Source organism: Saccopteryx leptura, chromosome 10 (genome assembly GCF_036850995.1).
Source record: "Saccopteryx leptura isolate mSacLep1 chromosome 10, mSacLep1_pri_phased_curated, whole genome shotgun sequence".
Classification (NCBI taxonomy): Eukaryota; Metazoa; Chordata; class Mammalia; order Chiroptera; family Emballonuridae; genus Saccopteryx; species Saccopteryx leptura.
Window position 1 is genome coordinate 39,879,942 of NC_089512.1, and position 16,047 is coordinate 39,895,988.

Here is a 16,047-nt window from a genome sequence, read left to right on the forward strand (position 1 = left end):
TAAAAGATAGTATTAATTCAACAAGTATTTGCATTCATACTGTATACTAAGCAATATGGGATATTGATTAACACAGACAGGGAAAACAGACAATGCAATTAAAATAAAGTGTCTTCACTGGTGTCTCATAGAGGAAGCATTGCAGTGACACTTCGCTCCAGGCTTACGGCAGTACGACAGGTGCTTTCACACATTGCAAACTGGCCCAAGCTCTCTGGAATGTAATTTGACGATATGTAACAACAGTCTGAAATTAGACCCATTAAGTACGATTTCTAATTCTGGGTGTCTATGATAAATAATAAGAAATTTGGATAGAAATTGTTCATCCAAAAAATTGGCATTGGTCACAGGTAATTCTAAAATTTAAAAAGTCAAAACAACATAAATGTATAGTAATAAAATGGTTAAATAAGTCATGGTATCTAAATGTCATGCAGACATTTAAATATTGTGCTTTTGCCCAAGCATAACATGGAGAAGTCAGGTTTACAAAATTGTGATATAATCTCAATATTAAAAATGTATTATCTGCATACACAAGCTAAAAGGCTCCAAAATATTAACAGTGGTTAACTCTAGGCTGTGGGAACAAGTTATTTGATTTTCTACACTGTTTTATCATTTATTAAGGTAATTGAATGAACATGTATTGCTTTAATAAACAGAAAAAAAGTTATTCTCCTTTATTTGTTTACATAGGTAATATGTATTCACTGCAGAAGAGTTAGAAGATAGTGATCAACAAAATCTTCACCTAAAATCCACCACTCAGAGACAGCGTGTCTGATCATTTAGGAGAATATCCTTCTAGACATTTCTTTTTTTTTGAGAGAGAGAGAGGAGAGAAAGAAAGAGAGGAGAAGCAGGAAGCATTGACTCATAGTAGTTGCTTCTCATATGTGCCTTGACCAGGCAAGCCCAGGGTTTTTTTGTTTTTTGTTTTGTTTTACAGAGACAGAAGGTCAGAGAGGGATAGACCAGGACAGACAGACAGGAACTGAGAGAGATGAGAAGCATCAACCGTTAGTTTTTCGTTGCGACACCTTAGTTGTTCACTGATTGTTTTCTCATATGTGCCTTGACCGCGGGCCTTCAGCAGACTGAGTAACCCCTTGCTGGAGCCAGCGACCTTGGGTCCAAGCTGGTGAGCCTTGCTCAAACCAGATGAGCCTGTGCTCAAGCTGGCAACCTTGGGGTCTCGAATTCAGGTCCTCTGCGTCCCAGTCCGACGCTCTATCCACTGCGCCACCACCTGGTCAGGCCCTTCTAGACAATACTATGCAAACAGATAAGTAATTTATTTTAAATAAATTTAATTTACACTATATAGTGTTTTGTGATCTGCTTTAAAGGAGAGATACAGTAAGGATAGCAGGCTTAAACACTTAAAGTTGATCTAAAAGGAAGAGAAACTGATGGCATCTTAAGAGAATAAATAATTGGCACAAGCAAAAGTTTTTTCTAGGTATGGTAGTGCTCAGAGAAGGTGCCAGTGTGTGGAGAGGAGAGAGAGGGGAAGCCAAGGGATGCAGACAGAAGTACAGGTGAGGGGTCACAGGAGGAGATGTAGAAACCAGCTGTAGTGAAATGCGATCAGTGTATATGAGATGCTTCTGCCGGACACCCCTCTTCTCATGTTGTGGGAGATAAGATAAGGCCTACACAAGGTATGTGTAGGTGATGAGGTCCTGAGGGGAGAGCAGCTTTACAAAGCCACAGCCTGTAGAGTGAGCCCTAATGTCAACAAAGGAAAAGGCCTGTTTACAGTTAATAGCTGACTGACACAGTTCAAAAGCACCACCAAGAACCAGAACACCAGGACTAAACCACCTACGACTTCATCATAAGAGGAATTACAAATAAATCAGGATGAATCTGTCAGACAGAAATTACCGACTTAAATATTAGAAAGGGAGGATTGTAGTACCATGGAAAAAGCAGAGGCTTAGGAGCTGGACAGATCTGGTTCTGACTACCACTCACCAGCTGGGCAGGTTATCCGACGCCCAAGGCTCAGTTTCAGAAGACACCAGCAACTACCTTCCTAGGTGACTGTGAGACTCTTAAGATAATATATATAAACACCTGGCACATAGTAGATACCTGATAAATAGTATCTATTACTACCCCCTGCTTGAGAAGAGATGCAATATAACATCATGGTTAATGGCACAGAATTGGGAATTAGACAAACTTAATAAATTCAGATCCTTGCCCTGTCACTTACTGGCTATGTAATCCCAGGCATCCAAGCCTCAGCATCCTCTATATGACAGTGAGGATACCACCTGTCATACTGAGCTGCCTCAAGGTTAAATAACACAATATGCAGGGTGGAGCAAAAGCAGGTTTGCAGTTGTTCACATGGAAAATAATACAGTAATTAATAAATATATAACACAAGAATAAACTTTCACATATAACTATAAACATACTTTTGCCCCACCCTGTATATAATATCTTTATATCATGCCCTTAGGCATAGTGCCTATTTAATCAATAAACAATGGCTGTTACAACTACCACTTCTGTGATCTAGACTATAATGGCATAACATCCCTGAATTAGAATTTAATCATTTGGAGCATTAGCATTCCATTACCTCCCTGTTCCCTTCGTTCCCAGGGCACAGAACATGGCATCATACAGTAGGCGCAGTAAATACCCATTGCATGAACAGTGGGTCTGTACTGAGAATGAGAGATAATGTATAAAATATATCTAACAGTGTCTGGCATATAATTACTGGGGGGGGGGGGGGGGAATGGAGCTATTTGTCTTTCCATCAGAACATGGGTTCCTCCAGGACAAAGAACCTTTGTTTTATTCATTTTGTAATCCCAGCACCTGGCAGACTGTTAGGGATGCAGAAGATCCCAAGCAGATGTTTACCAAGTGGCTCTGGAGGCAACAGTAATCCAGCAGTCACCCTTAGGACAAGGATAACTGAAGGAGTCCTCCTGACTTGACCTTCCAAAAACAACTTGAAATTCTCCATCTACTGTACCATCTAATAGCAATCATAGGCAGCCTTTGTGCCAAGTGCCTGTACCTCCTGTTTCAAGGCTGGTACTTAGGTTATGTCTCCAATAAGTAACCTATTAATGACTCCAGATTGCAGTGAGGTGAAAGAGAGCCAAAGGTTTCCATAGGTGTGAGGCTGCGAACGTTGTGATTATCACATTTAGCACCACATCATGATCATAGCACACAAAAGAAATTTGTGTGCTTTCAGCCAAGCTAATGACTGGTCCATACGGAAAACCAGAAAGACAGTATCAGTTACTGCTATGTTAAACTGAGATCTACACTAATCAGAAAAACGCTTTTCTGCCAATTTGACTAATACTTGATTACTTCAGATTTTTAGTTGAGGTTTTTATTGACTACATTATCTTAAAAATACTTTGACAGGATATGCTGGTATCTTACCAATAGTTCTATCTTTCATTAACCTAGCTTAAATATAATCTTTTATTCACTCTTGGTTCAGTTATCCGGAAATAACCATTATTTACACTTGGGTAATTTCTTTTTTACACTTAATGTTAATGGTTTTTCATAAGCATGACTTTCAGTGCATCAGAGTGTTCTCAAGCAATAACTCATCCATTTCCTTGTTATTGGACATTTAATTTAGAATTGTTTTCTACTGAATGTTTCTAAAGGTGCAGTTTTTCCTTGATAGTAAATATAAACTAACATGAACTACTCTTTGTAAAAATTCTACAGTTACTTCCATTAGCACTGGAAAATAAAGTGCTAGAGGCAAAGGCCAGCCAAAAACCCACCAGAGCAGTTCCCCAGGCATGTAACAAGTGAGAGTCAAGTCTGGAGTAGGGGCTGTGTGGAGTCTGACTATTCTCAGTGAAGTGGGAGATTTTAGCAAAGGAGCAAGGATAATGGGGGTGGGAGCATGGGACAGCATTATACATGTATATTGGGGCCTGGGGAGAGAAAGAGAAGGAAAGACAAATTAATATGCCAAAGCTTAAGTTATAATCTTACAAGTAGAATAATTCTGAGTCATTTTTTATAGTTCTCAGTAAACTATATATGGACCTGAAGTTAATGTGTTTTCGCCTGACGGTGGTGCAATAGATAGAGTTGTCAGCCTGGGACACTGAGGACCCAGGTTCAAAACCTCGAGGCTGCCAGCTTGAGCGCAGGCTCATCTGGCTAGTGCAGGGTCGCCGGCTTAAGCATAGGATCATAGACATTGAGCCCAAAAGTCTCTGGCTTGCAGCCCAAGGTCACTGGCTCAGCTGGAGCCCCCCAACCATCAAGGCACATATGAGAAAGCAATGAACAACTAAAGTGCCACAATAAGTTGATACTTCTCATCTCTCTCCCTTCCTGCCTGTCTCCTCCCCCTAAATAAAAAAAAAAAAAAATTGTGCTTTCATTTTTCTGCATTTAACAAATCAAAACCCAATTTTAATTTATTTTCAATAGATATTCACTAGTACCTGCTATAAGCCAGTAATAAAAATGAATGAAACCTTGTCCCTCCCTTCAAGTTCATAATTAGAATATATTTAACAGAATTTTTTATACTATCTACATCCAAAATAAAAAAGAATTAACAAGTGATGGCTCATGACCCTGGGAAACTGCAAGAGATCTTCAGCCATAACAAATGAAGTAATATCAACTTTCTGAGGCAGAAGAGTGGGTGGTACATATTAGAAACTTTAACAAGAGTTGAGCCTGACCTGTGGTGGCGCAGTGGATAAAGCGTCGACCTGGAAATGCTGAGGTCGCCGGTTCAAAACTCTGGGCTTGCCTGGTCAAGGCACATATGGGAGTTGATGCTTCCTGCTCCTCCCCCTTCTCTCTCTCTGTCTCTCTCTCTCTCTTCTTTCTCTCTCCCTCCCTCTCTCTCTCCTTTCTAAAAAATGAATAAATAAAATTAAAAAAATTTAAAAAAAAAAAAAAAAAAAAAAGAGTTGAAGGCCCTGGCTGGTTACTGAGTCAGAGCATTGTCCCAAAACACCAAGGTGGCAGGTTCAATCCCTGGTCAGGGCACATACAGGAAGTGACCAGTAAATGCACAACTAAGTGGAACAACAAATGACTGTTTCTCTCTCTCTCTCTCTCTCTCTCTCTGCCCCCTTCTGTCTTTCTAAAATCAATTTTTTAAAAAGTTCCAAAGCTTTTCTAGTCATTGAATGGGTCAACAGGGAAATTCATTAACCAAATTCATTAACCAAATTTCCAACTTCCCAAGTATTTCAGTTCATCCATTTTATATCAATGGCTTAGGATACCTGTTTTTAATTGGAAAGTATAAAGGTAAAATTCTTCTAGTCCTATTACTAAAGCATTATAGACTCCAAATTAGAGAACTACTTAACATTTTTTTTAATTTATTTTTTACAGAGAGAGGGATAGATAGGGACAGACGGGAACGGAGAGAGATAAGGAGCATCAATCATTAGTTTTTCGTTGGGACTCCTTAGTTGTTCATTGATTGCTTTCTTATATGTGCTTTGACAACGGGCCTTCAGCAGACCGAGTAACCCCTTGCTCGAGCCAGCGACCTTAGGTCCAAGCTGGTGAGCTCGGTCGGGGTCTCGAACCTGGGTCCTTCCATATCCCAGTCCGATGCTCTATCCACTGCACCACCGCCTGGTCAGGCTACTTAACATTTTTTTCTATGCTTACAGCCACCATAAGTGTTAGATTTCCTGAAACAAGCCCTGAATCAACTATTCTATCCCATTGCCCCTGTAAATAATCAGAATCCCAAAACGAATCAAACCACAACACCCAGACAATTCTCTGAAACTGCATACAAATTGTTTGTCAGACCACGTATGTGCCAGTCATTATTTCTGCTCTTTCCGGCTATTAAACTTCCATCCCAGGAATCTGAGAACCAGCCTTAATCCTTTTGTCTGGAAAATTGTGCATCTGAAAGGGAAAACTTTTTAGAGAATCAGTTTTATAAATGCAATCATATTGCTAGCAAAAAACACATGAACCATTATTTTCCCTTATGCTAACAATACTACGCTAATACTAAATTAAAGAATTTGGCCCTAGCCAGTTTGCTCAGTAGATAGAGCATTGGCCTAGTGCAGGGGTCCCCAAACTTTTTACACAGGGGGCCAGTTCACTGTCCCTCAGACTGTTGGAGGGCTGGACTATAAAAAAAGAAACTATGAACAAATCCCAATGCACACTGCACATACCTTTTTTTTTTTTTTTTTTTTGTATTTTTTCTGAAGCTGGAAACGGGGAGAGACAGTCAGACAGACTCCCACATGCACCCGACCGGGATCCACCCGGCACGCCCACCAGGGGCAACGCTCTGCCCACCAGGGGGCGATGCTCTGCCCCTCCGGGGGGTCTCTCTGCCGCGACCAGAGCCACTCTAGCGCCTGGGGCAGAGGCCAAGGAGCCATCCCCAGCGCCCGGGCCATCTTTGCTCCCATGGAGCCTTGGCTGCGGGAGGGGAAGAGAGAGACAGAGAGGAAGGAGGGGGTGGGGGTGGAGAAGCAAATGGGCGCTTCTCCCATGTGCCCTGGCCAGGAATCGAACCTGGGTCCCCCGCACGCCAGGCCGACGCTCTACCGCTGAGCCAACCCGCCAGGGCCTGCACATATCTTATTTTAAAGTAAAAAAACAAAACGGGAACAAATACAATATTTAAAATAAAGAACAAGTAAATTTAAATCAACAAACTGACCAGTATTTTTTTTTTTTTTTTTTTTTTTTCATTTTTCTGAAGCTGGAAACGGGGATAGACAGTCAGACAGACTCCCGCATGCGCCCGACCGGGATCCACCTGGCACGCCCACCAGGGGCGGTGCTCTGCCCCCCAGGGGGCGATGCTCTGCCCATCCTGGGCGTCGCCATATTGCGACCAGAGCCACTCTAGCGCCTGAGGCAGAGGCCACAGAGCCATGCCCAGCGCCCGGGCCATCTTTGCTCCTATGGAGCCTTGGCTGCGGGAGGGGAAGAGAGAGACAGAGAGGAAAGCGCGGCGGAGGGGTGGAGAAGCAAATGGGCGCTTCTCCTATGTGCCCTGGCCGGGAATCGAACCCGGGTCCTCCGCACGCTAGGCCGACGCTCTACCGCTGAGCCAACCGGCCAGGGCCTGACCAGTATTTCAATGGGAACTATGGGCCTGCTTTTGGCTAATGAGATGGTCAATGTCTGGTTCCATATTTGTCACTGCTAGCCGTAACAAGTGATATGACACGCTTCCGGAGCCGTGACGCGTGCATCCTGCGTCACCGGAAGTAGTACTGTATGTGAGCGATGTCGTGCTTTGCATTCACATCCTGTGCTCCTCTCACTGACCACCAATGAAAGAGGTGACCCTTACGGAAGTGCGGCAGGGGCTGGATAAATGGCCTCAGGGGGCCACATGCAGCCGGCGGGCCGTAGTTCGGGGACCCCTGGCCTAGTGTATGGATGTCCCAGGTTCAATTCCCAGTCAGGGCACACAGGAAAAACTGCCATCTACTTCTCTCCCCCCACTCTCCCTCTTCTCTCCCTCTTTACCTCCAGCCAGTGGCTTGATTGTTTCAAGCACTGGCCACAGGCACTGAGGATAGCTCAGTTGGTCCGAGTATGTCAGCCTCAGGCACTAAAAATAGCTTGACCCATTTGAACAATGGCCCAAGATGGGGGGTTGCCAGGTAGATCCTGGTTGGAGCACATGTAGGAGAGTCTGTCTCACTATCTCCACTCCTCTCACTTAAAAAAAAGAAAATAAAAAGATTTTGTCCTAAATTTGATACCTAGGATTTTCAGTGAACTGTGAACCCTGTGAGTTCTCCTTTATTCCTTTGACCCCTTTACTGATTCAAAAATTACCAGTTAACGATTCTCCCAGATTGCTCTCCTGCCAGATTGTTCTCCTGTCACTGGGGGGTAAGAGGAGGAGCAGGAAGCATCAATTCCCATATGTACCTTGACCGGGCAAGCTCACGGTTTCAGACTGGCGACCTCAGTGTTCCAGGTCGACGCTTTATCCACTGCACCACCACAGGTCACCCTGCTCTGGAGAGCGCTTGCTCACCTGAGTGAGCTGTTTGTTTTGTTGTCACCTGCACCACATGACTGTAGATAGACCCAGCTCAGCAGCCGTAGCCGTAGCTCAGCCTCTCTGTAGCTGACAGGAAAGATATGTGAAATGAGACACACAGAGATGGCAATAAAATAAAGTAGGCTGCAAGATGAAAGCAGGTCATTCCCTGGACTCGTTTGTGAGGTAGATTTAAAAAACTACCACACGACTCTGGAAGCTCAAACTGACCCAAGCCATTGACATTTAGAGTCTGTCCCTTTTTTTCCAGGTACTTCCCTACAAGACCCAGACTTAGTTTGCCTTTTCAAATAAGTACCTTGCCTAATAAAAATATGATGCTTAGCAACAGAAATGGATTACAACTATATTTACTCAAACCAAAGCCGTATAAAAATGTACCAGGCAATATGATTGACAAATTGGTAATTCCTCTTGTCCGTTACTTACAGTATCACCTGGTTTATGTTCTGACATGAGAAACGTCTCATCAGTCTGAGGTGATCTGCTTTGTCAGAGGAACAATGAGAAAGCAGAGGCTTCTCTGCCTTCTCCTTGGTTACAAGCCTGGCATTTGCAGAATCCCTGCCTGCGCTAGGGACTCCCTCTACCTTCGAATATTAGACCTTCCGTTTTACTTTTTTTTTTCTTTTTTTTTCAATTTTTTATTTTATTTTATTTATTCATTTTTAGAGAGGAGAGAGACAGAGGAGAGAAAGACAGAGAGAGAGAAGGGGGGAGGAGCCAGAAGCATCAACTCCCATATGTGCCTTGACCAGGCAAGCCCAGGGTTTCGAACCGGCGAGCTTAGCATTTCCAGGTCAACACTTTATCCACTGCGCCACCACGGGTCAGGCTTACTTTTGAAATTATAACAAATAAGTAAAAAGAAGAGAAAGCAAAAAGTAAAAAAAAATTTAAAAAAAATGACCAGTTAGCCTGACCAGGCGGTGGCACAGTGGATAGAGCGTCGGACTGGGATGCAGAGGACCCAGGTTCGAGACCCCGAGGTTGCCAGCTTGAGCGCGGGCTCATCTGGTTTGAGCAAAAAGCCCACCAGCTTGAACCCAAGGTGGCGTGCTCCAGCAAGGGGTTACTCGGTCTGCTGAAGGCCCATGGTCAAGGCACGTATGAGAAAGCAATCAATCAACAACTAAAGTGTTGCAATGCGCAATGAAAAACTAATGATTGATGCTTCTCATCTCTCTCCATTCCTGTCTGTCTGTCCCTGTCTATCCCTCTCTCAGACTCACTCTCTGTCTCTGTAAAAAATAAAAAAAGAAATTATTTTTAAAAAATACCAGTTAAATTAGCACAGAGTATGTCATAAAATTCTCTTCATTGGAACCCAGAGAAATCCCAATGGCCTACTAATTAACCTGGAAGAGGTCATTTAATTTTTTTTTTATTTTTTTTTTGTATTTTTCTGAAGCTGGAAATGGGGAGAGACAGTCAGACTCCGGCATGCGCCCGACCGGGATCCACCCGGCACGCCCACCAGGGGCGAGGCTCTGCCCACCAGGGGGCGTTGCCCTGCCGCTACCAGAGCCACTCCAGCGCCTGGGGCAGAGGCCAAGGAGCCATCCCTAGCGCCCGGGCCATCCCCGCTCCAATGGAGCCCCGGCTGCGGGAGGGGAAGAGAGAGACAGAGAGGAAGGAGGGGGGGGGTGGAGAAGCAAATGGGCACCTCTCCTATGTGCCCTGGCGGGGAATCGAACCCGGGTCCCCCGCACGCCAGGCCGACGCTCTACCGCTGAGCCAACCGGCCAGGGCCGAAGAGGTCATTTAGAAGGAATTAACACTATCCTTCAGGAATTTCTGGGGAGGAGGATACAAATTAAGGCTCTTATAATCCTGACTTTTAGTGACTTCAAGATGACTTCTGTACCCTCACCACTTTACTGACTCTGGCCTTTCCCAACAACTTGATACAGCACTTCACAAGGGCATTAGATCATATCATTCAACAATTCAATTTAAGCCCCTAGTGTCAGGCATTACACTATAGCCCAAGGAGATGGTGAGCTACATGGACACTTTACAATTTGGTGTGGAAGACAGACATTATATAATTATGAAGGAAATAAAGAGGGTGAACCAAAAATGAAGAGAGGCTTGCAACTTAGGGTGCTGAGGGAAGAATTTCCCGGAGAGATGACAAGAAGGTTAAGCCTGACCAGGTGGTGGCACAGTGGATGGAGGGTCGGACTGGGCCACGGAGGACCCAGGTTCGAAACCCCAAAGTCACTGGCTTGAGCACAGGCTCACCCAGCTTGAGCATGGGGTCACTGGTTTGAGTGTGGGATCATAGATATGACCCCATGGTTGCTGGCTTGAGCCCACTGGCTTGAAGCCAAGATCACTGGCTTGGGCAAGAGGTCACTCACTCTGCTGTACCACCCCGGTCAAGGCACATATGGGAGAGCAATCAATGAACTAATGTGCCGCAATGAAGAGTTCATGGTTCTCATCTCTCTCCCTTCCTATCTGTCCTTCTCTCTGACTCTCTCTCTTTGAAGAAGGAAGGATGGAACAAAGGGAGGGAGGGAGGTAGGAAGGAACAAAGGGAGGGAGGGAGGGAGGGAGGGAAGGAAGGAAGAAAGGAAAGGAGAAAGGGTCATGCAAAAAGCAGGGAATGCCTGACCAGTGGTGGAGCAGTGGATTGAGCCCAGGACACTGAAGGCCCCATTTTGAAACCCCAAGGTCACCAGCTTGAGTGCAGTCTTGCCAGATTAAGCACAGGGTTGAAAGCATCCCAAAGTTTCTGGCTTGAACAAGGGGTCACTGGCTTGGTTTGAGCCCCCTTGGTCAAAGCAGGTATGAGAAGCAATCAGTAAAAAACTAAAGGGAAGCAACTATGAGTTGATGCTTCTCATTTCCCCCACTCCTTTCCTGTCTCTCCAAAAAAAAAAGCCCTGGCCAGTTGGCTCAGTAGTAGAGTGTCGGCCAGGCATGTAGAAGTCCTGGGTTCAATTCCCAGTCAGGGTACACAGAAGTGACCATCTGCTTCTCTACCCCCTACCCTTCCCCTCTCTCTCATTCTCTCTCTCTCTCTTCCTCTCTTGCTGCCATGGTTTGGTTTGAGCAAGTTGGGCCCAGGCACTGAGGATGGCTCCATGACCTCACCTCAGGCGCTAGTTCAGTTGTCAAGCAACAGAGCAGCAGCCCCAAATGGGCAGAGTATTGTCCAGTAGGGGGCCAGATGGAAGATGGACCTAGTTGGGGTGCATGTGGGTATCTGTCTTTCTGCCTCCCTGCCTCTCACTTAATTAAAAAAAGAAACAAACAAAATAGGGAACAAAAATGTCCTAGGAAGAGGAAAAAATATGTGCAATGAGGCAGGAAACAAATGGTGTGCTGAGGATACTTTAAAAGGCCAGTGTTGCCTGACCAGGCAATGGCGCAGTGGATAGAGCGTCGGACTGGGATGCCGAGAACCCAGGTTCAAGACCCTGAGGTCACCAGCCTGAGCGCGGGCTCATCTGGTTTGAGCAAAAGCTCACCAGCTTGGACCCAAGGTCGCTGGCTCAAGCAAGGGGTTACTCAGTCTGCTGAGGCCCGTGGTCAAGGCACATATGAGAATGCAATCAATGAACAACTAAGGTGTCGCAATGTGCAATGAAAAACTAATGATAGATGCTTCTCATCTCTCCGTTCCTGTCTGTCCCTGTCTATCCCTCTCTCTGACTCTCTGTCTCTGTAAAAAATTAATTAATTAATTAATTAAAATAAAAATAAAAGGCCAGTGTTGCTGGGGTATAGTGAGCAACAGAGGGAAATATGGCTGGAAAAATTAGCAGGGGCCAGTTCATGCAGGGCCTAGAGAAACTACTAAAAAAAGAAGTTGAACAAGGAAGTAACGTAATCCCAGTTACATTTTTTGAAGATTACTCTGCTAGCTTGGTAGAGGTGCAAGAACAGAACCAGGGAAACAAATAAGGAAGCCATTACAGACATCTAAAAAACAAATGGTAGCACAGGTACTGGGAACCAGGAACTTTCAAATGACATCTCAGGTTTTACAATGAGTGTAAGTTAACCAAAGGGGGAAAGGGCACTGAAGGCCACTGATAAAATATGTACTGTGGTATTAGGTCCCAAGAGAATAACCCATTCTGACCCAGTAAATAGCCTAGTATATCAGTAGCAAAGGGTATGTGACAAGAGGGAAGGCCCAGAGACTGTTAGAAAACTGCAGTAATCCAAGCATTAAAGTATGGTGCCCTGAACTAAAGATCAGTGATAATGGAGAAGAGGCAGAACTATATCCATGTGATACTGAAAGTGGTAAAAGAGACTGGCTGGATTTGAAAAAAAGAGGGGACAGGAAGAGGAAAGAGGAACTTGGGACAAAAGGTTCTGGCTTTGATGGGTAGGGGTCTGTGAAGGAAGAGTTCAGGTTTGTATATTCCATCATACCATAAAAGCCGTACATGGTGATTTTCAGCTGAGAAAGAGGCTGAGGTTAATGGGCATGTACATTTAGAAGCCATAGGTGAATAAGCCATGAGAAAGACTGATTGCCCAGGGAAGTACAGAATGAGAACAGCTTAGTCCAGAACCTGAGAAACACTGACACTGAAGGGGCAGGAGTTAAGCAGAGTATGTCAACAACGGCACTGATGTTTAAGTTGAATAATTCTGTTCTGAGGCATCATCTGGCACAGTGTAGGATGTTTAGCAGCATCCCTGAACTCGACCCACCAGATGCCAGTAGGACCCACCCAGTTGTGACAATCAAATGTCTCCAGACATTGCCAAACGTCCCCTGAGGGGAAAAACCACCCCAGTTGAGAACTACTGAGTTAGAGTAAGAGGAGTCTCCAGGACACTGACAAAAAGTTGTCAATTAGCTCCCTCAATCTGCAAGATTCTTCCAAGTCTCTGTATACAGTGCTGCTCTTGAAAGGACAAAAGAAATACAGGTGACGTTCCACTATATCCAACCTCAGGGCATTAGAATATCTTCATGTACTAGATTGGATCAACTCTATTGCTAAAAATCACATTTCTGGTATGAGGCTATAGTGGGGAAAACTATGGATTTTTATAAAACTTTTCATTCACAAATGACATAAAAAATTTGTGACTCTGCCCCCAATATAGGATTGTGTCACCATCCTCCTCCAGTAAGCCCTATGAGAACAGAAAAAGGCTTTTTTCTACACTTATTACCTATTCTCCATCTTGAGAATAATACCTAATATTTTCCAAGAGTTTATCATTTATTTATAGGCCCTCTCTCCTAATCTTCACTCAGCCCTTATGAGGGGTGGGAACTGCTGTTATCTCATTAGTTGAAGAAACTGATGCAGAGGAGTTAGGTAACATGCCCAAAGTCACATTCAGTGATCAAACTGAAATTGAAAACTCCAAAGTCCATGCTCTAAAGTAGTCATTTTCAACCTTTTTTAAACTTGGGGACTGGTGACCTAGCCAGCCAGAACCAGAAACACAACAAAGTTTTATCTTACCCCGCGCATAACAGTACATGGTACAAGCTGGTACAGGTACTTGATTTCCAAACTCCACATGTACAATGTATTGAATACAAGTTTGTTCGAATGCTTTCTGTCTACTGCGCATGATTTGTAATGCTCTGCACAGTGCAAAAGGTTGTTCAAACAAGCCAACAAGTTCCAAAGGCATCTAAGACAACCCCAATAGTATTTTCATCAATGATACAGGCTAAAAGTAGCAATCACATGAAGAATTAGCGAATGCGACAAAGATCACTGTCTCTAATCTTTATACATCACAATAGTTAACTCTTTCAAAGATGAAAAACACTGCTATAAAGCTAAACCACTTAACCACTATTCCAGATGGCCTCCATTAGACAACATGTTCTGTGAGAATGCACTGGTTCGTTGGGTTATTTTCACCATTGTATTTCTAGCATTTGGCTCCTGGTTAGCAACAGGAACTCAAATATTTACTGAATGAGTCTTAGGTCAGACCTTAACTCTTTATTCCCAGATCTGTATGGAGGTGTTTAAGACACTTAGAGCTCACAGTAAGTTAGGGCACCGAAGGGAAGAAAATGTTTGTTTTTCCATTTATTTACTGGTTTTAGAGAGAAGAAAGTAAGAGAGAGACACATTGATCCGTTCCTGTATATACTCTGAATGTTTTTCACACTGACAGGAAATAAAGTCACAGTGCTTGACACTGCATTGCTACAATTAATTTTTGAGAAGTGCATTCCCAGAATGGAGCCTTTACCATCAACCCTGCTTCACTTCCAATATTTTCCTTGTTGCCTCCTTACCCAATATATGCCAGCTATTTTGAGGCCTCAAGGAGATAGGGAAAGAGTGGAAGCAGGTAAGTATGGACTAAAATGACCAAGCTGTAATTTCTAATAGGATCAAAAACTGGTACTCAGTTTTCCAAAGATCAGATAACCTTTTTAAGCCTCCATTCAAAAATTTTTAAGAAAGTTGAGCAGGTGTCTCCTACTGGGTATACCTGCCTCAGCGTATTTCCCCTCACTAGCTGCTTCAGTACTTTTTTGATAAAAGGACTCTATGTCCAGAAATTTCTGCACAGGTGTTAAAAGTCCATGCAAAGGGTAACAAGGCTATGCTCAATTCAGCACATACACTAATCAGCAGTGGTCGGCAAACTCATTAGTCAACAGAGCCAAATATCAACAGTACAACGATTGAAATTTCTTTTGAGAGCCAAATGTTTTAAACTTAAACTATATAGGTAGGTACATTCCTTATCGAGGTAGCGCCCGCACGTGGTATTTTGTGGAAGAGCCACACTCAAGGGGCCAAAGAGCCACGTGTGGCTCGCGAGCCACAGTTTGCCAACCACTGCATGGATAGCAAAGCTAAGCCAGTTATGCCAAGTACTGTAACAGACATTGCTAATTGATCATGTATATTTTTCTGGGCTCAGATGTGGACTGATAATATTTACCAATTTAATACTTCAAGCAGCCTTCATTCCTATGAGATAAAATATTTGTCATTCTTACCTAAAGCCACCTTGAGGGCTAGCCTGGAGTAAATAAAATGACTATGCTGTGGAGTTCAAATGGCTTTAGTCTACTCCATGTACACACTTGACATCTAAATGTACTTCTTGGAAGTCTTGGAAGCTATAAAGCAATGTGAGAGTTGAAAAAGTTCCCCACTCTTGTGTTGAAGTCACTTCAATGAAATATTCAAGTAGCCTGACCTGTGGTGGCTCAGTGGATAATGTGCTGACCTAGGATGCTGAGGTCACCAGTTCGAAACCCTGGGCTTGCCCGGTGAAGGAACATACGAGAAGCAACTATGAGTTGATGCTTCTGTTCCTCACCCCACCCCATCTCTGTCTCCTCTATAAATCAATAAATAAAATTTAAAAAGGGATTCAAGTAAAAGCTCTTACTCTATGGACCACACACCTCTCCTAACCTAGCTAGCATTGTTCATAATGCTCTCATTCCTACCAAGGCCCCTAGGAAACCTTGATACATACAGCACATTTTCAACAAATTCTAACATGAACTTGGGCTTGAAGGAAGAACATATTTTCTGTTCCAGAACACTCTTCTCCAGGGTGACTCAGTTTATAGCTGCCTTCTAACAACTGATTTTACTTTTGCAAACCAATTTTGTCTAGTTTGCCATATTGACTTCTACCTAGACATTAAAACTTTCTGTAGCCTGACTAGGGGTGATGCAGTGGATAGAGCAATGACCTGAGACTCTGAGGTCACATATTCAAAACCCCAAGGTCACCAGCTCGAGTGCAGGCTCATCCAGCATGAGCCACAGGCTCACCAACTTGAGCACGGGGTCACAGGCTTGAGCTCAGGATCATCAACATGATCCCATGTCTACTGGCTTGAGCCCAAAGGTCGCTGGCTTCAGCAAGGGGTTACTGGCTCAGCTAGAGCCCCCAGGTCAAGGCACGTATGTGAAGCAATCCATGAACTAAAGTGACACAATTACAAGTTGATGCTTCCCATCTCTCCCTTCCTCTCGCTAAAAAAAAAAAAAAAA

At 43.9% G+C, this 16,047-nt stretch overlaps 1 protein-coding gene across 5 annotated transcripts in view; it reads left to right on the plus strand.

Annotated features, from left to right (window-relative positions):
* The window catches only part of PPP2R3A (protein phosphatase 2 regulatory subunit B''alpha), a 255,934-nt gene that overhangs the window by 237,303 nt on the left and 2,584 nt on the right, over window positions 1-16,047 (plus strand). The gene's annotated exons all lie outside the window — the stretch shown is intronic.